We start from the raw sequence: 24,437 nt of genomic DNA, 5'->3' as shown, positions 1-24,437 counted from the left end.
TCGCGAGTTGTATTTCCTCTTCCGCCGATTCGTTGCTTTGCGCTGTTGTGCCTTGGCCTTGTTCTTGCGCAGCAGCTGCTTGTAGTTGTTGGTCAGGTAGTAGTGCCCAATGCAGCATCTTTACGAACATGCATATCGGGCAAGCATGCATATCCTATAAACATGTATATCCTTCAGACATATCCTGCACGCATATCCTGCATGTTTTGCTGCAACCTTGGGAAGAAAATGTTATTGAAACGACAATGTTCCTTCTGATTTCGCGAGTTGTATTTAATTTTCCGCCGATTCGTTGATTTGCGCTGTTGTGCCTTGGCCTTGTTCTTGCGCAGCAGCTGCTTGTAGTTCTTGGTCAGGTAGTAGTGCCGAATGCAGCATCTTTGCGAACATGCATATCGGGCAAGCATGCATATCCTATAAACATGTATATCCTTCACACATATCCTGCATGCATATCCTGCATGTTTTACTGCAACCTTGGGACGAAAATGTTATTGAAACGACAACGTTCCTTCTGCTTTCGCGAGTTGTATTTGCTGTTCCGCCGATTCGTTGCTTTGCCCTGTTGTGCCTTGGCCTTGTTCTTGCGCAGCAGCTGCTTGTAGTTCTTGGTCAGGTAGTAGTGCCGAATGCAGCATCTTTGCGAACATGCATATCGGGCAAGCATGCATATCCTATAAACATGTATATCCTTCAGACGTATCCTGCACGCATATCCTGCATGTTTTGCTGCAACCTTGGGAAGAAAATGTTATTGAAACGACGTTCCTTCTGCTTTCGCGAGTTGTATTTGCTGTTCCGCCGATTCGTTGCTTTGCGCTGTTGTGCCTTGGCCTTGTTCTTGCGCAGCAGCTGCTTGTAGTCCTTGGTCAGGTAGTAGTGCCGAATGCAGCATCTTTGCGAACATGCATATCGGGCAAGCATGCATATCCTATAAACGTGTATATCCTTCACACATATCCTGCACACATATCCTGCATGTTTTGCTGCAACCTTAGGAAGAAAATGTTATTCAAAAACGACAACGCTCCTACTTTCGCGAGTTACATTTCCTCTTCCGCCGATTCGTTGCTTTGCGTTTGCGCTTTTGTGGCTTGGCCTTTTTCTTGAGCAGCAGCTGCTTGTAGTTCTCCTGCTTCTTGGTCAAGTAGTATAGTGGTGAACGCAATCGGCCGTGCTCTTATTTATCAAGAAGGAGGCGATCTTGCCGAAATCCTTTGAATGCTGCACAAACTTTTCGCGGAAGATCTCCTTCTCCTGGTCGGTCCAGGCGCTCTGCATCTGGCGCTCCTGGTACTCGGCCAACGGGTCCAGAACCAGGCGGCTGCGGTCGCAGTAGTGCGGCCGCCGTAGCTCCTGAGTGTCCACGAGGGTCGGCGGCACTACCGCATTGAGTCGCATCTTGCGATCTGCTTTCTCTTGCTCCTGGATCCCGCCGATGATTTCATCCATGTGTGCGTCACTGCGCATGCAGTTACCTCCCCGCAAAAGGCGTTCCCGGCTTTCCCGCTTCTTCTTCATCTCGGGGAACTGTTTCTCAAACAACTCGCGTTGCTTCTTGTCCTCCGCTTTCCAAGCAGCCGTATTTTCCTTGTTCTCTGCTTCCGTTCTCCGAACCTGCTTGATCCGATCGTAATTATCCGTTATGCGTTTATTTCGGGCTTCTTTCTCTTGCGCAGTTTTCTTCAAATGCAACGTCAAAGGCTTCCTAAACGCCTCGAATTTTTTCACGTTCTCGTGTTATACGGCAGTGTCAGAAGGCTGACAGTACAGTGGCTGATCCACTTTTGGGCCCAAATTATCAAATACGGAATGGGCGAGGCGTGCTTTCTCCTTACTTTGAGAGTAGATAAGCTACGCAATATTTGGCAACTTGGGTTGGACGGATGCCGCGTCCTGCAGCCCGCTGTTGCCCTCGTCGGCGGAGCTGCTGGCTTCTAGCTCTCGCCGCTTTTAACAAGAAAGTGTTTTATGCCGGGGTCCACCAAGACTTCACTGACGTATTTCCGTCACGGAAATACGTCACAGAACATAATACAAAGAAAGAAACCAGAAGAAAAGGTTCCACAAACATGCAAAATTTGGAAATCGAACCCACGACCTCTCGGTCCGCGACGATAGATCGCCGAGCGTTTAACCCATTGCGCCACAAACGCATTTGCAGAGAGCTACACAGACGCGCCTTATATATCTAACACTCCTCCGTGTACCCGCGCTCTTGCTCGGGGTGGTGCCGCCGCCTACGAGCAGAAAAGAGAAGTACTGCATTATGACACTAACGCGCACCGACAGTGAACGCTTCGGTGGTCGCAGCACTACGACGCCTCGATGCCAGCATTCGAAGGGACGCTGGCATCAAGAAGCACTACCAACGCCACTTAGGTGGCGTTCACCGTACTCAGCACAGCGGAGCGTGGCCTCCGCAATTAGCTCTGAAAATGTTTCTGAAGTTGATCGCGGAGGCTGCAATTACGACGCGCTGTACGCGCTGATTTGACTCGGTGACGATTCAGTTACGTGCTTTGTCTTGCGCGTTGTATTAGTGTGTCAGTTACGTGCTTCGTCTTTCGCGTTGTGCTAGCGTGTGCAGCGTAGTGCAGCTTCCATATGCACGACGGTTGCTCATGGTCATCGACGTTGGTAGTCGTGATGGAGGAGACGTGCCACCAGGCTTCAGCGTGGGTGCATCAACGCCTAAGGGCGCTTTAGCCACAAAACACCAATAGACATTATATATCAATGTGCAATAAACATTACACTACTTCTGTGAAGACACGTTTCACTTTCGTGTTCTATACCGATTCCTATATAAGAGGGATCAACCACATTTTTCTTGAGCTCCTCGATATGTCCGCACGAGCGCTCGTGCTGTGGGTCGTAGCGGCGGTTGCATCGGCTCCTGATTTTTCTTCCAAGAGGTGAGGTTTTTCCCATCCGGCCGTTCAAATCTTGTATCGGGTTTGTTTTTTAACTTATCAGGGCTCGATTCGACTCGAAATTGGGGGTTTCTTTCGTGCGTTTTTCGCAATTTTCGTCTGAACCTTGCCGCCGGCCGGCACTCAGCCGATGGCCATGGCCGCTGTTATAGCGCGCTGCCATGCCTAAGCCGAGGGCCCCGCATGAGGTCCGACCGTCCGGGCGTGACTCCCCTGATGGCGTCAGGACGCCTCGCTCGGACGGTTCGACCGATTCTGACTTTTCGGCTGATGGAGATTCTTTAATTCGCGACGCTGAGCTGCCCGGAGGGGATCGCGACCCACCCGCCGAGAGGGACGCCCCCACTACATCCCTTTTACCGCCTAATGTGCCTATTCGCAGTCCGCCAGCTTCGGTTTGTTCCGTTTCTACTGCGGTACCCAATTCTGATCGCTACATCACTGAATCCATGCGCCGTGTTGCTGACCGCCAGCAAAAAATCGTCGATCTGCTTTTTGACTCTTCCTGTAAAGTGCCTAATAGTTTTCGATCCCAGATTATCACGTGGCTGGCTGAGATAGTGCAGGACTGTTCAGATGTGCGCGCGTACGCCGCACATCAGTCTGGCTGAGTCGATGAGCTGCGTCACCAGCTTCGGCTGGCGCATCGCCAAGCCTGCGTTGCGCCGGTGGCTGCTGCGCCGGTTTCCTCCTTGGCCAGTGCGTATGCACAAGCCGTGAACCATGGCCTACCTCTTCCTTCCTCCACGGTTCACCAGGCTGCTGTACCGGCTCCCGGCGCTGCCCTACAGGCTGACCCCGACTTGGCTATCCCTGCTCGTCCTGAAGTTGGCTACAGGCGAGAGCATGCTCATATGTTCCTTACGCCGATCGCTACATCCTCGGCACCGGCGCGCGACGTCGCGGCCCCTTTAAGACCTAATCTCGACCCCGTCACTGTGGGGAGTGGGGATGTCAGCATGAACCATACCCGACATGGCATCACGGTTTTTACTGACGATAAACAATCTCTGGACCGGCTAAAGTCCGCGATTGAAAGTCATGCGGTCACGTCTGTTGCCATCTTGGTGTGGGTGGCCGTAAAGCGCCGCCGCCCACATGTCCACGTTTCCGGTGGGGACCCGGGCGTTTCTGGACCCAACCTCATCAGCGCGATTAACGCGCGTAACCCGACTCTACAACTTAATCCCGAGCCATGTCACGTTCGAGTGTCGTTCCGCGAACGCTCTGGCACTTACACTTAACGTGATTGCGGTTGATTCGGCCACTTTTCGGTCTCTCATTGCCCGAGGCAGAATAATGATTGGGTGGACCTCGGTCGTGGTGCGTGAGGACCTGCACGTTCCAACATGTACTTTCTGCGCCACTTATGGCCACTCCAGACGTGCCTGTCCGCATAAGGCGGACCCTTCGAAGGCGCAGTGTACCAAATGCGCGGGTTCACACCCCGTGGAGACGTGTTCGGTCCGTGTGGGCGATGCGGCGGTGACGTGTGCCGTTTGCCGTCGGCTTGATCGGGCGTCGTCGCACACAATTGGAGATGCCACGTGTCCGGTGCTGGTGGAGCGAATCGCGCGTATGCGTGCGCGCCCCGATTATGGGTAGTCTTCCCTTCTCTCCCTTTTCCTGCGCCCTCGGGGTCGCGCGGTGGCTCTGTTTGCTGACTCAGTTAAATCCACGTTGTACACGCATGATGTCTTCTTCCTTGTGTTCGTGCTTGATTTCCGTATTTACGGGCCACCGCGCGGCCCCCTTTCCCCTCTCGGCGGGTACGCGTGCCCCTCCGGTTTGCTTGGTATTTCTCTGTTTACTTTTGTTTTTTGTCCCATTTTCTTTTCATCCTTCAAACTTATTCTTTTTTGTACATTTTTCATTATTTTTACTTGTCGTTCTTTTTCATTTCTTGCACTATTCCCCTACTCTCATCCTCCTTTTTCGTCCTTCATTTGCCATACTTACCATACTTCACTTTTCAGTGCTCTCTTCCGTACATTTCATTTTCACCCTTACCCGCTTTTATACTTTGAAACATTTTCCCCGTTTCCTCTTCTGTCCCTTTTGTCGGTTCGTGGTGAGGCACTTTTCTGCGGTGCCCTCCGTCTGTCGGTGTTCTCATTTCCCTCGCCTGCTTATTCCCTCCATCATGGCTAACAGAACTCCAGTAACATTCTTACTGGCCAATCTGGCGCACTCCCGGCAGCCTACGCTCCTGTTGGCAGATTACATAACGCAGCATGCAATCGATTTTGCCGTCATTTCCGAATCCTACGCTCGGGGTAACACCCTTCCTCCCCCCCACTCTAAGTTTGCGTCACCCCTTCTTCCTCGACTGGTTCTGCGATCCCCGAAAAACGGCTACGACATTTTTCTAGTTCACTGCAGTCCTCTCTATGTCATTGTCACATGTGCCGCTCCATCCTCCTGCTTTGCAATAGTGGCAGTTTATGCACCTCCCCACGAACCCCTCGAACCGTTATTTGATGAACTTCAAGTGCACCTTACCCATCTTCCCACGCCTTTTGTGATCATGGCTGGCGATTTCAATGCCAAACACTTACTTAGGGGTGCGGTCGACGGGGATACTCGTGGTGCTCAACTTATACAATTCGCTGCCACCAATCATCTGAAAGTTCTGAATGACCCCCGCTCACCTCGTACGTTTCAATCCCACTTTGCTCGAAGTTGGAATGACGTTTCATTCACCTCTGTTCCCCTTATTACCTGTGGTTACTCTTGGGCTGTAGTGGACTGCGAAACGCTCTCGGATCACAAATTCATAAAGTTCTCCTTTTTTGCGCAAACAAAACCTAAGCTTAAACGGCTCACCAAATTCGGTACATCAAAGCTCTGGGAGTCGTTCGTGCAATCCCCTTGGTTTGACAGGGTGGTGACCACGACGCTCTCTTCCTCCGACGCCGTTTACCTCTTCATCGCAAAGTTCTACCTCATATTTGACAAGCTCTATAAAACTCATTCGCATTGGGTTAAACCTCACCAATGCCCTAATAACTCCTGGTGGACACCTGAGCTCACTCTTGAGCGTAAGAGAACCCGCGCTTTACGCCGGCGTTTCCAACGAACCTCAGACCCACTACTTCGCCAGACATTCAAGGACCAGTATTACGACGCTCACGCCACCTATAGAATCTATATTGACCGCGCTAAAACTAGATCACTTTGGTCTGACCTCTCCAAACGTACTCTATTTGGTCTTCCATTCCGAATCTCTTTTGACAAAATTACATCTCAAATCAACTCCCTCCTCTTCCCCTTCCCGATGGCAGTTTTACGTCGAGCGTGCTCGATTCCGCCAAGTTTCTGTTAACGCAACAAATCTCCCTGGACTCCCCTGCAACAGATGACCTCTATCATACACGCCTTCGAGTTATCACGGACACTCCTTATCACCCTCCTGTCGATGATCTGCCGTTCACTGTCGGCGAAATCGAGCACGCTCTTAATTCCGGAAATCTACATGCTTCACCTGGACTCGATGGTGTCACTTTGCCCATGCTAAAAGCTTTTCTCCAATATCATTCGGCCTTTTTTGTTTTCTCGTTCAATCAGTGTCTCAATTTATCCTACTTCCCCTCTCATTGGCCCAAAGGACGTAGTGTTTTTATCGCGAAACGCAACCGCCCTCCCGACTGTCCTTCGTCTTATCGACCCATCGTAATGAATTCATTATTCGGCTAAATTTTGGAATGTTTACTAAGTTCCCACCTTTATTTTTCCTTACATTCCTCCAACCTGCTTCATAAAAATCAGTTTGGATTCACGCATGGGAAAAGTGCGCCAATCGCCCTCTACCGCCTCCGTAAGACTCTCGACTCGTTTAAAGACAAGAAACTTCACGCGTTACTCATCTCCCTGGATTTCAAAGTCGTTTTTGATAGCGTTTGGCATCCCACGGTTTTACACTTTCTCCGCTCCCATAACTGCCCCAACAACCTCTACCACCTTCTACGTTAATTTCTCCAAAGCCGTAATGTCACGTTCCGTTCCCAGGCTAGCGAGGTATCCGCTACTCCCACATCGGGCAGCCCTCAAGGTTCCCCTATCAGTCCACTATATATTGTGGAACATTGTTATATACGGCCTGCTTGCAATCCCTTTTCCACAAGATGTCTTCGCCCATGCATACGCAGATGACACGGTGCTAGTGATTTCAGCCACCAGTAGATTAGAACTTGAAGCCAAAGCTTCTGCATCTCTCAGTCTTATTTCTGCTTGGCTTCTCGGTGTAAAGTTATTATCAGCACCGACAAATCCTTTTTTATATACTTTCCTAATAGTCATACATCATCATCATCATCATCATCATCATCACGCACCCGTCAACCCATTGTTCGTGTCAATGGAACCTCCCAGCAGTCAAAAACTAGTATTAGGATTCTGGGAGTTATTTTCGATACCAATCTTACGTTTAACGAACACTTAAATTACCTCCGTACGAAATCCGATCTTCTCTCCACCCGTCTCCTCTTGTTCATCCGCATGCATTATTCTCTGTCTTCTCCCGTTCTACGTCTGCTTTACAATCAGGTGCTTCTTCCTTCTATTACTTATGCCTCCCCGGTCTGGTGGCCGACCTTCCCGACTTCGCAATTTAAACTTAAATTAAACTCTATCCAACGCACTCTCGTCTTGACTATGACTGGCGCGTTTCGCACCACCCGCACTTCCTCCCTTCAGGTTCTCGCCCATGCTCTCCCCCTACCTATTGAATTGGACCGATCAAATGCTCAGTTTTCCCTTTTTAGTCTTAAAACCCTTACCTTCTATGGCCCCTCAACGTACGACCTCCGTGATACCCAGTATCCTCTTAATCCCTGGCTCATTCACCCTAGTCTTAAATTTCGCTTCCTTTTCAACTTCTGGAACTCCATCAAGTCCGTCGTGTAACATCCCTGCCTGTATATCATCTGTATACAGATGTTCCCTACACCTCTTTTGCCGCTGGTTCTGCTTTCGTCTTGTTTCACCCGCATGGTCGCATCATTAAAGTGGGTCGATACAGGATCATTGGGGCAACTAGTGCTTATGCTACTGAGGTCATCGCGTTATTAGAGGCCCTCACATACGTCCGCACATTACCTCATGCTACCGCGCTTCATATATATTCTGAGTGCCTCTCGCTTCTTCATGCCATATCTGCCTTGACCACCACGAATACCTATGTCCATGAATTTAAACAGCTCCTCCTTTCTATACTGTCATTCCGTCCCGTCTTGTTATTCCACGTGCCCGCCCATCGGGGTGTTGACGGCAATGAGCTTGCAGACAGCATCACCGGTTCGGCTGCGTCACGTGGAATTTCCAGGTTCATTCTCATTTCACAGGCCTGAATTAAATCTAGGATGCATGCAATCCTCGTACGCCCAGTGGCATGTTGCCTGGTCGCGAGATAGCGCGGACACGGCACCTTACCGCTGGGTTCCCAATGTCTTAAAGATACCTGCCTTCTTCCCACCCCGTAAACCTCTTGCTCAACTTCTCACCTGCCGTGCCCAATTACCTTTCTACTTTTTTCCAATTTCATCACTCGAATCATAGTAACTGTGCCTGTGGTGATTCCTGTATCGACCTACTTCATTACTTTAATCATTGCTCTTTAACTTCTGAGATTGCTACCTTACTTAAGGATCACCATGACTTCATTCCCACTCCTACGCACTACCCTTCACTTCTCCTTAGCCAGCGGAAGAGAGCACTATTAATTCGCCTTTATCGCCTAATTTCCTTTTTCACATTCCCAGATTCTTCTTGATTATTTTATATTTATACTACTTGCATCTCTTCTCACCCTCACATAATTGTTTTCTTTTCTCTTTCATCTCTTTATCCAGCTTTCGTTGTTTAGTGCCCTTGGTTACGCTAACTAAGGTGGGGCGTTGCTCCGTGGGTACTATTCGCGGAATGTCTGGATTCCATCCTCATACCTGTCATCATCATCATCATTCTTCTTCTCGCTCCCCTGACATCGCCTTTTGGTTTGTTTTCTGTGGCACATCATATTGTTTTGTGTCTCCTTTTCGATTTACTTTCCGCCTATTCTTTAGTTATTCCCCAGCTCCAAGCCATTTTCAGCACAACACCGACGTCCCCTATTCCTGGAATTTTAGGCCACTTGCAAACAACCACCTGTCCGTACCTGCCTGGCCTTTGTTCTCGAGGGCCTGCCTTGCCGCCTTGGACGTCTTTCTTGTTCATCCTAAAGACCTTCTCTTTTCCCTCTTTGCATCAAGTGTTTTTGTGAACTATGTCTTAATAAACGCAGTCGAGACGCACCCCACCATGCCGTGACCTTTGGGTGTATCGAACTTTCCGTTGCCCACGCTATCATTTTGGCATTTGGTTCGGCTCTATCTCGCAGTTTTTTTTTCATTGGCTTTTTCTCAAAACTGTTTTGGGTCAAATACCCCTTTTCATTTATGTTTAATTGGTTCAAACCTGCGATACCTGTGGTGGTGCGGGTTTTCCTCACTTTTATTTAGGTTGCTTTTATTCACAGAGGGGCACAAAAAATAGCCGTGTGAGCTATTCGGCAAGATTGCACAAACAGCAGCAGCAGCAGCAGGCGGCATTTACGGTCAGCAACAGAGGTGCATGGGGGTTTGCAAATAAAGCTTCGCTTTAATGAAGAGCAGGCGGTCCTCTGCATACAGTGTACAGTCATCATCATCAGCCAATATTTATGTCCGCTGCAGGAAGAAGGCCTCTCCCAGCGATCTCCAATTACCCCGTCTTGCGCTAGCTGATTCCAACTTGCGCCTGCAAACTTCCAATTTCGTCACCCCACCTATATTTTTCTGCCGTCCTCGACTGCGCTTCCCTTCTCTTGGTATCCTTTCTGTAACTCTAATGGTCCACCGGTTATCCTTCCTACGCATTACATACCCTGCCCAGCTCCATTTTTTTCTCTTAAAGTAACTTACTGTAATCACAGAGTTCAGTGTGTTAAGGGAAAAGTAATGTCTCGTGAACCGGAAGTTGTACAAAAACTGCAGCGCTGCTATCTCAGTGCTGTATTACGTAATCAGTTAGCACGTTGGTTTCCAACAAAAATCGTCTTTACACTTGTGCCTGCTTTTTTTTTTGCTTTTTGCTGCAAAGCGTGGGCACCAAGGATGTCAGAAAAGTCGGGCCACACGTGAGCAAGCAGCAGGGACGCTGGAAGCGCCACACAAGTGCCATTGTCACGGAAGGGAACCAGCCTCCGGTAGGTGTAGTTCTGGGTAATGGCTGCCACAGTATACTTCCTTTGCTTCGCTTCGCAGGGCACGACATATCGAGAACGTTACCGTATTTTAAACGTGATTAGGATTCTTATAGAGTGCCGCACGCACTTTGCGGGAGCGGTCTGTCTGAATTTCTGCCTGTCTGTCCACCTGCCTGTGTCTATAAACGTTTTCCTGCCAACTTGCGTCACTGGATAGCCCAGCTGCCACTTTTTGTGACAGCTGATTGCCGCAGCGTTAAATGAGCTTAACACGCTCCCTTAAAGAACCCGTACAAGTCCTCGATCATTCAGATTGTTTGTAAGCAACTTCCTCGGAATGCCTCTTGCTGCAACGTGGCGTATACATTAATATGACTAGAGCTAGTAAATAGGCAAGTCCATTTACCATACCTTATTAAGAATGCTACAGTAGTACTGCACAGTAGATGATGCCGGTGGAGGTCGTAAGGCTAGAAGCACCAGGCTTGTTCTCTGTTGTAGTTGAATAAAAAGTCTTAAAGTGAACCAGTATTAAAAACTAAAGTCAAAACGATTAAATGTATAAAAACACGACATATGGTAGCAGTTTCGCCCGAAAGGGGAGCATCGATTGCAATAACAAATAGTATAAAGCTATACGTAGTAAAGATGGTAGTTTTATCGGCTGTATAAACTGGCAGTCGCTTACTAACTAAATTTACATGCATGCTGTCACGTACGTACAGCCCAACATAAAACACATCTCACTCGATGAGCGCCCGCACTCACTGTCCAAACGGTGGAGTGAGAAAGCGCGGCTGCAGCAGCGAGCGAATTAACCTTCGTGCTGCGTCTCGCTTCAACGTGAACTAAACGGCCAGAACACAGCACACACGAAGCTGTGCGCACTCGGCGCACCACCAGAGTAAAACGTCCCCCCCCCCCCCCCCCCCCAAGTGGCACAATGCTTACATATCGCAAGAGAACTCCTTGAGGAGTTACCGCGTGAATTTTTTAAACAAGATTTGTATGTGGCTAAATTGCAACGCTATCCCCGATGGCCGTTACATAGACGTTGTGCAAGCAGGTTTTAACAAACGGACTCCACACGAGGCAAATTTTAGATTAGGAAACTAACTTGTGCGGTCGTTGGAAACCGGCGTTCATTCATGAAGTTGCCGCACGGGAATACTACTCAGGGTCGTTGCCTATCCCCCTAATATACAATCGATTCCTGAAAAAAAAAACGCGTAGTTAACACGAGAAAGAGATAAACACTTGTTTTTGCATTATATAAGTGTTCCCGAAATGCGCCCGAACTTTTTCTAAATAGAACGAGTGGATGGATATTCTAGAGGCAGTCATCGCAATCGTTCCTTGAGGGTTCAGGGAAGTCTGTTCTCTCAAAAAGAGCGCTGACCCCTGATCGAATTTTGACTGCTACAGTGCGTTTTGGATTTCGCTCGGCTGCCTTTTCGCATTAGCTTTCCTTCGTCCTTGAGAAACACGACCTGGAGGCCTCCAGGGTGAAACGTCAGTGAACTCCATGTGCCAGTTCAGCCCGCTGACAGTCTCTTCCTCGGAGACGAATACGTCACAGGTATCACCAGAGTCCGACCTCAAATACGTCCTCCTTGCCGTTGAGCAGGGTACACAAGAGGCGTGTCCTTGTATTACGTTTTCGCAAGAAATGCTCATTTCCGCACCATGGACCACTCTCTCAAAACACAGTACACGTACGTTTGTAGCATTGTTCCAATTAAAAATTCACCGACGATTGCAATATACCTGAATGTGAAATTTGAGCGCAGCTCTATACGTGCTTTCATTTCACGATATGTTGACTGGTGCGGACAACCTGTCTCATGTGGCACGTTGAAAGCGGAGGAGGAAAAAAAAACCTTTATTCTTACAGGGAATTTGGGACCTGCCAAGACCCCCCCAATCCCGGGCGACCCCACCGCACTCAAACGGAGCGAAGTGTGGCGCGACTGCCTCGCTAATAGGGAGATCGTTAGGGGCAGCGCGTGGTTGACGCGCACCCCTCTGCCAGACTTCTCATGCAGCGCTTTCTTTCCATATATGGTATCGGTGACGTCGTCGGCTAACAGACGACGCGTGCTACTTTGGGGCCACCTCGTAGCCATCGTTGTCGCAGAGCCTGCCTTGCGTGTCACTACGCTTTTTTCTCACACTTTCGCCATAGCCTCCTCCTTCGCTTTCCTCCTCGCGCTCTCTTCGCTATCGTCGTCTTTCATTCCCCACTGTGCTCCGCGTTCGCTCTTTCATCCTTGGATGTGGTCGTTCGCTTGGTTACGAAGGACGCCGACGCTCGCCGCAGGAACGGGCGCCTAAGAGCTGCGCTCTAAAGTGATGCATCATATGTTTCCTTAATAATGTTCCGTAGTTTACAGAAACCAAACTGGGTGACTTTGAACGAGATTGAGAGGGTGGGAGGGTTATATACATTTTTCATTATAGCATTATTTTTCTAATCTTGATGTCTTGAGTAAAAAAAAATACCTGAGAAAGGAAAAAAAGAGAAACGACCCTAATCCTTGACTTATGTGCGTATACATATAGTAGCTGTCGCACCTCGGCGTTCTTGTGCTCTGGTGTATTGTTTGGGTAAACTTTGTGTTTTCCTTGTGTACACAACACTTGGCTCGGCGTCCTCGTCATCTACTACCGCGGTTAACGGAATGGGAGGAAAACCAATCTCGGAGGAGCGAGCGAGTGGAACTGGTGGGAAACAGCCACGCACAAAGGAGTGGGCAAGGGAGCGAAGGATGACGACGAGGGCGTGACGCGTAGCCACCTAGCGGACGGCGCACGAAGCGCACCTTACGCGCACCTCCGCCACTGACGTGAGAACACGTAACGAGCGCCGGCGCTGAGCTGGCGCGCGCGAGCGAGCGACGGAGCAAGTGCGTGCCGGGAGAGAAGAGAGAGTGACGTCGCCCCTCCGCTGTGCTAGGCGCTCACTCTGTCAGGTGGTGTGTAGCTTTAATTATCTTGTTTATATATAATAATTAATGAGCGCGCACCCCTGGTTTAAGTTTTACGTCACTTATGACGTCACTTCTGGTCCTGGAGTTTCCCGAAAACCTGTACGTATGCGGTGGGTATCTAAAGTGTACGATTGTGTGCTTTGGTGTACGGCAGTTGCTTTCCTTAGTTGTTTCTAATTATTCCTGACTTAAATAGCTCCTTACTGTACTAAACATGTGCGCTGATGTCACATCTATCAGCCATAAGTGGAACCGTCCATATCTACCTGTTTTTAGTTTTCTATGATTTATTTTCAATCTCGTCCCATCTCTCTGAAAACCGGAAGTTGATCCCTAACCGGAAGTTGGTGCTCAAGAAACAAGGCGTCACTCAGGGCTCGTGGCACTAATAATAAAAATTTGAAGTTTATTATCCACCTAAAAACCTATCCCTGCTGCAAATCACAATAAGCTGGGTTGTACAGAGTAGAAACAGTGTCCCAAAGATGATCAATTTTAAAATGTAACGTTTTCATTATTTGTTAGAGAGGTAATTTGTGCAAAAGTCCAGAAAATTCCGTGAGCTAGTTTGGCCTTACATCTATTTGCAGTGGAAATAAATTTTTGATATTGTTGAGAGACTTCTCGCGAACTTGACAAAAATCACACTTCGTGAAATTGTCGTCGTCGCCCCAATACTTTTGACGATTTTTTCCCGTTTAGTAATAGCTTTTTCAAATACAAGTAGCAGCTTAGCACTATTTAGTCACGTGTCCGTAATGTTTAAATTATCTACAAAAAGTGTCATATATACCACCCGTTTCGATCTCTCGTGGAATTTGACCCTCTACAAATCTTCGTTGGCAGGCATCATTAATACAGCAAATAGAGAGGAGTTTGGGATCTTTTCTTCACTTTTTTATCTGAATTTTTTTAACAAATGGAAAAAAGTAAAAGAAGTAGTGCAAAGCGGGCATGCTTCAAAGGAAATGTCGTTCTTTTCCGTATCTTACAAGCCCTTATTGAAGTACGTTAGCACAAGCCGTGGGAACATTTCTTTGTGCAACTTAGACCTGTCCGGCCTTTCGTCCTTGTCTGCTGTCATCCTCTTTTACATGTTCCTAATACGTGCACTTGCAGCATAATAGTGAAATACCAACTAGACGAATAAGAATCGGGCACCCTTCTTTGAACATAACGCAGTTGGCTAAACATCCTCTGAACGTCGCAGCTGTAGCTTCCAATGCCAGAGGAGCTTTTGAGCTGCATTAATTCACTTCCGAGATAATTTATGCCATTTACATGTAAGCGATGTGCGGGAAACGCGATTCAGTGCGCCGTTGCCTTATGGATATGAATGCGGCCATTGAAAAAACTCAACAAACTATAATGTGTTGGGAACCTGTAGTCGTACTTATGAGCGTAGTAGTCCTATCTATTTGTTCTTTCCCATTGTTGTGTTCAGGGAGCAGTTATCGCGTTGGTAGCTAATATTGTGACCTTGACCGTTTTTTTTTGCGTCTGGTAGTTTGACTTTTGCGCAGAGGCCGTTGAGATGACCAGGCTATACGGGAGCGAGCAGCGAGTACCAGTCCTGTTCTACACAGGTCGACACCGCAGCTGACGATGTAGCAAGACAAAAACGTTAGCAGCGAGCTTGGCATTGCCATCCTTGGAGCCTTTCCTCTAGAACTTGGCTATTGTCGTACTCGACATATCGAGAGCGTTCCACGCCGTTTAGTGACATCTTGCTCACAAAGCGTCTGTACGGGCTAATTTGTTATGTTCGACAATTGTATAAGTAACTGCTCAGTTCACCAGTTAGAAGGAGCAGGTTCGATAAACAAAGCCGTCGCGTCTCCTTCTTTCCGCTGCATGTAGCACTCCTGTATTATCATGATAAAATGAGAACGCAATCAGCGCAGCATGTGACTTTGGGTACTTGCGGCGCCACATGCTGCGCCGTCTAAACGCGGCCCGTGGTGAACTGCTGCACATGCGCAGTTAGGTTAGGGGTTTCGCGCTTCGCGTCCGGCTCACATGTCCTTGATCGTCGCTGAGTTTATGAGAATTTTCCAATCTAGCCAGAGAAGCACTGCAGGCCTCTGCTTTCCTACAATGCTCGTCGGTATCTCGGTAGACGAGAGTTCGGTAGAGATTTGTTTGCCTCTCACACAAGACGGCGCGGCAACTACCGACAAGCTTTTTAATGACCAAGTATGAAGTACTTTGCAAAAGCAGCATTGGTGACTCCACTTGCTTAACACAATGCTCAGTGTCGTTGACTGCATAACGACGCTCACTTCGAGTAATGCGCGGCCCCATGCAGAGTTCAGCGTCACAAATCATCCGCCATCAGGCTATTGGTCAGGTTTCATCACTGAAGTGCTGACTTCTGAAAAGCTACAGTGTAAGCCTGTGTGAAAGACAACGATTTGCAATTTATCTTGAGTGTCCAAATGTAAACACTAAAAGAAAAATGACCTTTAGCTTTATTAGCGAATTTCCCTTTCCAATACCCCCCCCCCAAAAAAAAAAAACGCGCTCTTTCAGTCACAACTGGCCTGGTAAGGCACAAAAAACGCAAGAGCAAAATACTGGTGGCGACGCTGCCTTGACGTTTCCGCAGCACCTCGTCATGACGTCATGAACTTGGACGGCGCTGTATTTGATCCACGTGTATTTAGGTTCGCACACATATTTCCCACGGCATTCCCGACATGTTCCCTAAATTTTACCTTCGTGGCCTTTTTAATGCTCATGTGCCGATAATTTTAAGCATGAAATCCTGTTAGTTCCTGTTGTCTGCGACCTTCAGGAGACCTTGAGCAAAAATCCACATCCCTTATCAGGGCACTCAAGACGAGAATGAGCGCGAGAACGAAACGAGAACCTGCGAGAATGTCTCGGCTTAGTTGCGAGAGCAAAACGTGATCATTCGGGAAACCAGTCAAAAGTTAGGAAAATGCGGTCTCGGGCCCCCCTTCCTTTGTACAGGACCGCATTACATACGGTAGTTGATGCCCAAACAACTTAACAAAAATATTGGTTCTGCCTTCTTCCTAATGTTTGTTCACAATATCACTGAACCTGTAACTTCCTGTGCATTCAACATTTCATTTGTCATTTCCAATAGCGACGTTCAAAAGGCAGCGACTATTTTTAGGCCCCTTTAAACAGCCATGTATCATCTACTCAGAATTCATTGCTCCACTGCAAACTTACCAACACTTACTAACACTTTGGCCATAACTGGCCCTTGTGCCACTAAACAGCATACACTCATTCATTCAAGGCAGATACAGTGCACCGTACACTTGATTGCCGTCTTTTGGCCCTGAGACAGGGTTTTCTGTGCTCTTTTCAATGCCAGCGGTCCGTCTCTATCAATATCGTCACTATCCAATCGCGACAATCTGCCATGATGTGGCAGATTGGCGCGTTTGTTATTTCTCGAAATTCGCAAAACTAAAATTTGATATGCAATATATGCTATAGTGTCGGGTAAACCTTTCATCGCGAACTTGACAGATGGTGCGAAATACGGAAAAATAAATTTTACACGCAGTTTCTCGAATGAATAACCTTTCATCGCAAAATTTACGATAATTGAGTTTCTGAAGAATTCTTAATCAGTTAAAAGTTATTTATTGTTTTTGTAGTGACTCTATAGGTATGCAGTGAATTGAGGAAGCTGCAGTTTTGAGCATCTAACTCGCTTCGCCGGTATTTTTCATTGTCAGTACATTAAACAAAAAAACTGCGTCATTAATAGCAGAGTATGACTCGAAGAAGTGTCCGTAGACGGAATGCAAATTTCTGGGTCTCATGTCACGTGGCCGCGCCGGCTGCGTTACAATGTGGGTAACGTGTTTCTTTCGTAATCTCTGTAAAAAACGACGACAAAAGGGCGGGTGTGTTATTGCATGCAGTGTGCGGTAGGTTAAGGCAAAGCCATGTGTTGTGAACTAGCTGTCTTACCAATATTACAGAGGCGCTATCTCGTTGCAGTCTTCCGTAAACAGCTTTCACGTTGGTGTGAAACATTCCAAACGCTTCTAACATGATTCCCAGTTTATTTCTCGTTCTCTCTCCAAGCGTGTGCACCGAGGCTGTCGGGAATGTCAGGCAACACGTGAGCGAGAAGCGACGATGCTGGAAGCGTCATGCACACAACAGAAGCAGTTTGCATGTTAGTGAAGCGTCATGCACGCAACAAAAGCAGTTTGCATGTTAGTGAAGCGTCATGCACGCAACAAAAGCAGTTTGCATGTTAGTGAAGCGTCATGCACGCAACAGAAGCAGTTTGCATGTTAGTGAAGCGTCATGCACGCAACAGAAGCAGTTTGCATGTTAGTGAAGCGTCATGCACGCAACAGAAGCAGTTTGCATGTTAGTGAAGCGTCATGCACGCAACAGAAGCAGTTTGCATGTTAGTGGAAGCGTCATGCACGCAACAGAAGCAGTTTGCATGTTAGTGAAGTGTCATGCACGCAACCGAAGCAGTTTGCATGTTAGTGAAGCCTCATGCACGCAACAGAAGCAGTTTGCATGTTAGTGAAGCGTCATGCACGCAACAGAAGCGTTTGCATGTTGTGAAGCCTCATGCATGTTAGTGAAGCGTCAGGCACGCAACAGAAGCAGTTTTCATGTTAGTGAAGCGTCATGCACGCAACAGAAGCAGTTTGCATGTTAGTGAAGCGTCATGCACGCAACAGAAGCAGTTTGCATGTTAGTGAAGCCTCATGCACGCAACAGAATCAGTTTGCATGTTATGAAGCGTCATGCACGCAACAGAAGCAGTTTGCATGTTAGTGAAGCCTCATGCACGCAACAGAAGCAGTTTGCATGTTAGTGAAGCCGTCATGCACGCAACAGAAGCAGTTTGCATGTTAGTGAAGCGTCATGCACGCAACAGAAGCAGTTTGCATGTTAGTGAAGCGTCATGCACGCAACAGAAGCAGTTTGCATGTTAGTGAAGCGTCATGCACGCAACAGAAGCAGTTTGCATGTTAGTGAAGCGTCATGCACGCAACAGAAGCAGTTTGCATGTTAGTGAAGCGTCATGCACGCAACAGAAGCAGTTTGCATGTTAGTGTCAGCTTGACGGCGTTGTACTTGGATATGGCATATTGCTTCCATTGCTGCAGGATACGTCGAGAACGTCAAATACTTTGTCGCAGCTGGTTGGCTGGGCTTTAACTGGGAAGTTTAACACGCCTCCTTAAAGAATGAGTGATAGTCGGTGATGCTCCAAGTAATTTATATATTGCGTCTGAGAGTTTTCAAAAACAGGAAAGACGAGATAACTAAGAGACTTCCTCAGAATGATTCTTGCTCCACAGTTGCGTGCACGACCAATATGACTTGAGCTCGTGATTAGGGAAGTCAATCCATGTATCATTATTAGGAATACGGCAGTAGTGATGCAGAAGATAATGTGCCGTTGGAGGTCCCGAGGATACAGACAGCAGGTGGTTTCTCCTATATTGGTTCAGTAAAAAAAGTATTATAGCCAACAAATAATCAAAACAAAATGACGATTTTAGCATTTATAAAAACGATATGAAAAATAACTAAAGAATGAAACGTAAAATTGTCAAATTTTGGAAATTGAAACGCTTACGAAAGGTCACAGGAGGTCTACTCCAAGCTTGTGGAAATCGAGCGAATCCGAATTCATGTGGACGACATGAAGAAGTGTCTAATGTGTCCATTCGTCATTGTCACCTTTTTTTCGTTTTCGTTAGGTTTGTTATATTAGACGCCTTGCTCAATTTTGTCTTCAGGCAGAGCCAAGGCAACACAGAAGCAAGCAGCGATGCCGTAGGACGCGACATCAGGGCACCGAAGACACTCTAAGCGCATTTCAGTCTAAACAAGGTAACATACTCGCCGCGCCCCGTATGCTGTATGTTCGAGTGAAAGCTTGCGAGGGTCCGCCGACATATTGCGGCCTAATTAAGCTCGCGCGCGCGTGGGAGAAAGGCGGGGCTGAAGCGCGCTTCTTCTGTCGCGCGTGAGGCACGGGGTGGCGGAGGCGAGAAAGGGAGGCAGGGAGGGAGGGAGGGAGGGAGGGGCGTTTTATTCCGGCGGCGGCCGCGCGGGCGGCGTATCTTGAAAGTGATATGCAACGGGAAAGAAAGTGCGCGCCCGCGCGGGCCCCATCTTTAAAGCGATATCCGATGTGAACGAAGTGCAACTAGTGTCGGTAGCTTCGTATACGCCGTGCTTTCATCGTTTAGTTCGCGTTGAAGGGAGAGACGGCACGATAGTAAATTCGCTCGCTGCTGTGCCGCGCCTCACCGTTGCCGCGGTCATCGAGCGAGATGTGTTAATGTGAACCGGTTCACGCGTTACACTGCGCTTGTTAATTTGGTTAGTAAGCGAATGTTTCCAAGTACCGCCAATAAAACCAATATGCTTAGTTCATATAGTTGCCTACTGATTTGCTTTCGAAATTGATGTTTCGCCTTTCGGGCAAAACTGCGACATTTTTTCTTCGTTTTTGGTAAGTTTGTTATATTATAGGCCTTGCTCAATTTTATCTTCAGGCAGAGCCAGAGCAAGGCAGAAGCAAGCAGCGATGCCGTAGTACGCGACACCAGGGTACCGAAGACTGGGAACACGACCAGGAGCAGAAGGACGCTCCTGCCGGTAGCTGTAAGTTACCGTGGCCACCGTTGACATTGACGATACTTTGCTGCCGATGCTATGCTTCGCCTGACGTCACATGTTACAAAAAGTGAATTTTAACAATTTGCTATGGCGGGCTGTTTTTAGAGCAGGATGTCGTTGTAGCTTGTGGGTCATTCATATTGCGATGATGTGTAACACAACACGGATACATGTGCGCATGAATGAGAGACAAACACAGCGCTCAGTTTCAGCAACGCTATTGAAACTGTTCAAGGCTGTTTCAACGTTTCTTAGTATGAGCGCTTCTTTCTTCCTGCTCGTGTCAATGTCCGCCCATGTTGAGTAGAGTAGCAGGCCAGGTGTTCCATTTTCGGGCCGACCTCTCTACATTTTCAAATCATTAAACTACTTCTTCTTCTTAATCCCAATTCATTATGTTGCGCAGAGGTTCCTCCTCCAAACACTAGGCTGGAATTTGGCGCTAATGTATGGGTGCGCCGCGAGTATCTAGAATGGGAAATATGCACAGATCATGCATTTGCATAAGTTAAATATTTCCGGCTCGTAGCAGTGTTGTAGGCTTTTACATTAATGCTCTTTAAGCTTATACTTATAAGCCCGTGAATATAGGCAAAGTGCCTCGAGTGGCCAGTGGCGCTCCAATTTTACGTGTATTAGCGGGCTTCTTTCAGTCTTGGAAAAACTTTTGTGAAGCACGTATTGAGCAACATAAAGCTATATCGGGATCTGTATCGGGAACAATGCTGGGTGGTACCTTGATAGGCTTGAGTTGGGCAAAATTTGTTTGCCTCTCGGACAAGATAGCGTGGCAGGTACCGACGAGAATTTAATGGCCTGGTTTGACGTACTTTACAAAGCTACAAAGGCTGCATAGGTTAGATGGCTTTCTTTTCGCATGAAAAAGGCCCGCGGGTAAATAAAATGCTGCCTACGACGTCACATGACAACGTCAGAAGAACCGAGTTGTTGAATCGGGAATGTTTTGAAATCTGTATATATATAGACTGAAGAGAAAAATAAGATGAGCACGGGGTATGATGCATGCAGTGTTCAGTGTTCTAAAGCGAACTAATGTATCGTGAATATGCAACTTCTTTATCCGTAATGATGCAGAAATTCTAGTCTGTAGTAAGGACGCTTCGTTAGATTTTTTTATTCATATGGATCGAAAGAATCCACCAACGAAGAGCAATATTGATTGCCTTCATGAAATGTGAAGTGCGTCGTAAAGTGAAACTTCACTTAACTAACTTCACGTGAACGAAAATTTCAGCCCAGCGAATTGGTGAAAACGGAAAGAAGTTTCAGCTAAAGGACTTCGATCTATAGGCAAATTTCATTGTTACGATCTGGGTCAGCCAGCGTGATTCATGAAGTTGCAGGACAGTGTTTGGCACAGTGCCGGGCCGGCTTCAGTGCCTCGAAACAGCCAATAGTCTCGTGAATGTCATCAAGCTAATACGAAAAAAAGGCTTGACCAGTTATGCTCCAGCGTGATCGTGTAGGTCTCCGAACGGTTACCCAACATTTCAAGGAATTGAATGCAAGAAAACAGTTCATAATTGCTTTGAGGTTTCATTTAAATGTTGCACTTGTACTGTTTCACACATGTTTCAGTAGCAGTCAATTACTTGAGACCTGTACACTGTAGAATTTTGCCTAGCCGCCTTGATTTAGCCAGTTATTCCTCATGGTGACAAGAAAAGTACCAGAAACGGAAGTGGTGATAGACGACTTCATACGGAACCTCACGGCGACGCTGACGGCCGAAATCCGCTTGGAGTGTCTATATAATTACTATTGCAATTTAACGGGCAAGTTTTCACTCGGTCATGCAAAGCTTAGTCAAAGCGAAACTGTCCATCCTCAAGTGTTACTGGCTGCTACTCCTAGGTAATAACTTGGTTTCTGCTAGGTCTTAACCTGGTTTAGCTTCAACTACGCATGTAGGGAAGGTATTCCCGAGCGATCATTTTCGGAGGTACCTTCCCTTTCGCGACATTTGGTATGACTAGCGCTGGAGCCGTCGGCGCCTACGAGCGACAGCGTTCCTGGCATGCCACAAATGCAGGCAGGCTAACCAAGGTTGGCATAGTGCCAAGAACGCTGTTGCTTGCGACGTCGAATGCGTTGGAGGCTAGCCGCTGGATATCTAGCGAAAGTTGACACGATTAGACGCAGCCTCTTTTATGGCAAACTCCGAGGCCAAGCGCATTCACACTGGGCGAAAGCTATGAACTGTGTGCAGGCGGCGCGCAGCAGACGACACGCCGGGATGAAGTCACGGCGCATGCGCAGTAGCGCGCAGCTGGCGGGTGCTCGGCGGAGCCATGTCTGTGCATTGGTCTGTGTCGGGCGAAGCGCCGCCGGCGCATCTGCGCTGCAAATAACCAAGTGTGATACATTTTCTGAAAGATAAGGAAAAATGAAAATTCTCCATCACATGATTTAATGCTTACCTCCGGGCTTCCAGTAACCCTCGCCGTGGAAAGTGGGCGCCTAGCCTAAGTGTAACGCGACGCCGCCCAAAGCCTACAGGAGGTTACCGAAGACTACGACTCCGCGGCTAATGGGAATGACAAGCCTGCTAAAAATGGTAAGTTTGTCGGTATCACCTAGGAACTGACTGACGCGTAGAATTCCACGACCTTGCGCTACAGGGGCGGTATTCTGTAAGATTCCAATAAGTTGACGCTGATAGGCTGCTGCTTCACAAGCAGGAAGGAGACTGGTTGGCACCCTCCTGTGCTCGTGAAGCAGCAGCCAATCAGCGATAGCCGAAATGGACAGCTCACTAATCGGACTCTTACAAAATACCGCCCCAGGAGTGAGTACTGGGGCGCTTTAAAGTAAAGCTATTCCAAACTGTTTTTTTTTATTCCAATCTCCTGACGTCAAATTTACGTAACCACCGTAAATTTACGAACAAGCGAATTAAACACTCTCCTCGTTTATAGGAGGTCACCTGTGTTCGCCGAAAATATTGAAACCTAGAACCACTCGTTTGTTCGAGAACACTCACTGCCAGGATACGCGTTTTTTAAAGCACGATACCGAAGTACTTCAGTGAAAGCTCGCCGTTTTTAAGGCTATAAAACGCGAAAGACGACCAGAACAACAAAAGTCAAATTGAAAACAATTTATTAAGGCGAAAGCCGTAGGTGGCTCATGGTTCGAAAAACCTGACGTCCGGTGTTACGGCACCTAAATTCATTGTGCCACCAACGAAGGTCATGGTTTCTAGTGCCTTAGTTAACTATACCTTAATTAACATAGAGTTCATTAAGGCACTCGAACCCACGGCCTTTGACGTTACTTAAGGCAAAGTTAATTAAGACACAGTTAATTAGGATATAGTTAATCATGGCACGCGGACCCACGACCATTGGGAGTCGAATCCTCGACCATTGGTGCTAATTAAGGCGAAGTTAATTAAGGCGAATTTAATCAAGATATAGTTATTAAGACACTCGAACCCACGACCTTTGGTGAGAAAGAACAAGTAATAGGAAAGTAATTGCACGTTACAGATGGTCAAAATTAACCCGGAGTCCCCCAATACGGCGTGCCTCATAATCATATGCTGGTTTTGGAACATATAACAGACCAGAATTTAATTTTTAAGCTCACGTCGCATTCGAATGAGAATGTCAAGTAATATAATTAATTTCTCGTGAGCGCGCACGCTTTCGCATTCATTCTCTTCAGGGCATGCTAATGTGACTGTCAACTTTTTGAACAATGCAACAAACATCAACTGGGAATCACATTTCAAAAGCCAAAGTTACAAAGACGCTCTTTTTTGTTTGCTACAGCCATATTTTCCTTGCTTTCTAATCGGTGGTTAAATTCTCGGGAGAAAAAGTGCATTCTTGTCACAAGTTGCCGCGGGAGCACACGCCGCACGAGCTGCGTCGATAAATCTTGCTGGGACTCACAGGGATTGCGATCACTACGCAACAAAGTTGAACGCAATGTTACTAAGTTTGTTGAAGGCAAAAAAGAAAAAGAAAAACACCCGGCCCAAGACCACGCCTGCGTTGACTACGCCAGCTTGGCGGCCAAGAAGCCGTAGGCACCGCCAACACCGGCCGACACCTCCGTCAAACTGGTCAAACTACGACGAGCGCGCCCTTGCTCGGCGGTACAGGGAAGGGTGACATCCGCGGCGCCGGAGTTTGCAAACTGAAAGAGGTAATTGTCACATGCAAGAGGCTGCCGGTGGCGAGAAAAGACGACGACAAAGTTCTCGGAGCGTTCCGAACGGCGTGAGCGCTCGAGGCACGCGAGCCGAGGCGTAATCCGCGAGGGAGAAGCGACGGAACATTATTATCGGCGTGGCTCTTGAGCTGGAAAGTCGTCTCGTCAGCCATGCTCTGACGACGGGAGAGCGGAGGACCCGGCCACGAAGTCGTGACGCTAGCAAGGCCCAGGCGCAGCGGTAGTCCTCGGAGACGTCAGGGCGAAGCTCCTGGGACCGGCTGCTGCTGCCCACGGTGGTTCCGGTCTTCTGCTCGAGAATCCCTCTTCCTCCGCCAAGCCCATTCAACTGATAATCACCGTGCTACCTGGTCGCCAAAGGCGAAGAACGCTTCGCGAGGCCTAACCCGGCGAGTGACACGTCAGCGGCGGCTACCGGAGCTCCAGCCA

At 47.9% G+C, this 24,437-nt stretch overlaps 1 long non-coding RNA gene across 1 annotated transcript in view; it reads left to right on the top strand.

Annotated features, from left to right (window-relative positions):
- The window catches only part of LOC125939748 (uncharacterized), a 73,247-nt gene extending 50,872 nt beyond the window's left edge, over window positions 1-22,375 (top strand). Inside the window, exons 5-8 of the long non-coding RNA XR_007463117.1 lie at window positions 17,226-17,319; window positions 18,917-19,010; window positions 19,682-19,790; window positions 22,261-22,375. This is a non-coding gene — a long non-coding RNA (uncharacterized LOC125939748). The remainder of the gene's footprint in view (window positions 1-17,225; window positions 17,320-18,916; window positions 19,011-19,681; window positions 19,791-22,260) is intronic.
- The last annotated feature ends 2,062 nt before the right edge of the window (window positions 22,376-24,437 follow it).

Source organism: Dermacentor silvarum, chromosome 8, assembly GCF_013339745.2.
Source record: "Dermacentor silvarum isolate Dsil-2018 chromosome 8, BIME_Dsil_1.4, whole genome shotgun sequence".
In the NCBI taxonomy this organism is placed as follows: Eukaryota; Metazoa; Arthropoda; class Arachnida; order Ixodida; family Ixodidae; genus Dermacentor; species Dermacentor silvarum.
The sequence above is the reverse complement of the archived record's forward strand: the minus strand, read 5'-3'. Positions and strand labels throughout refer to the sequence as shown.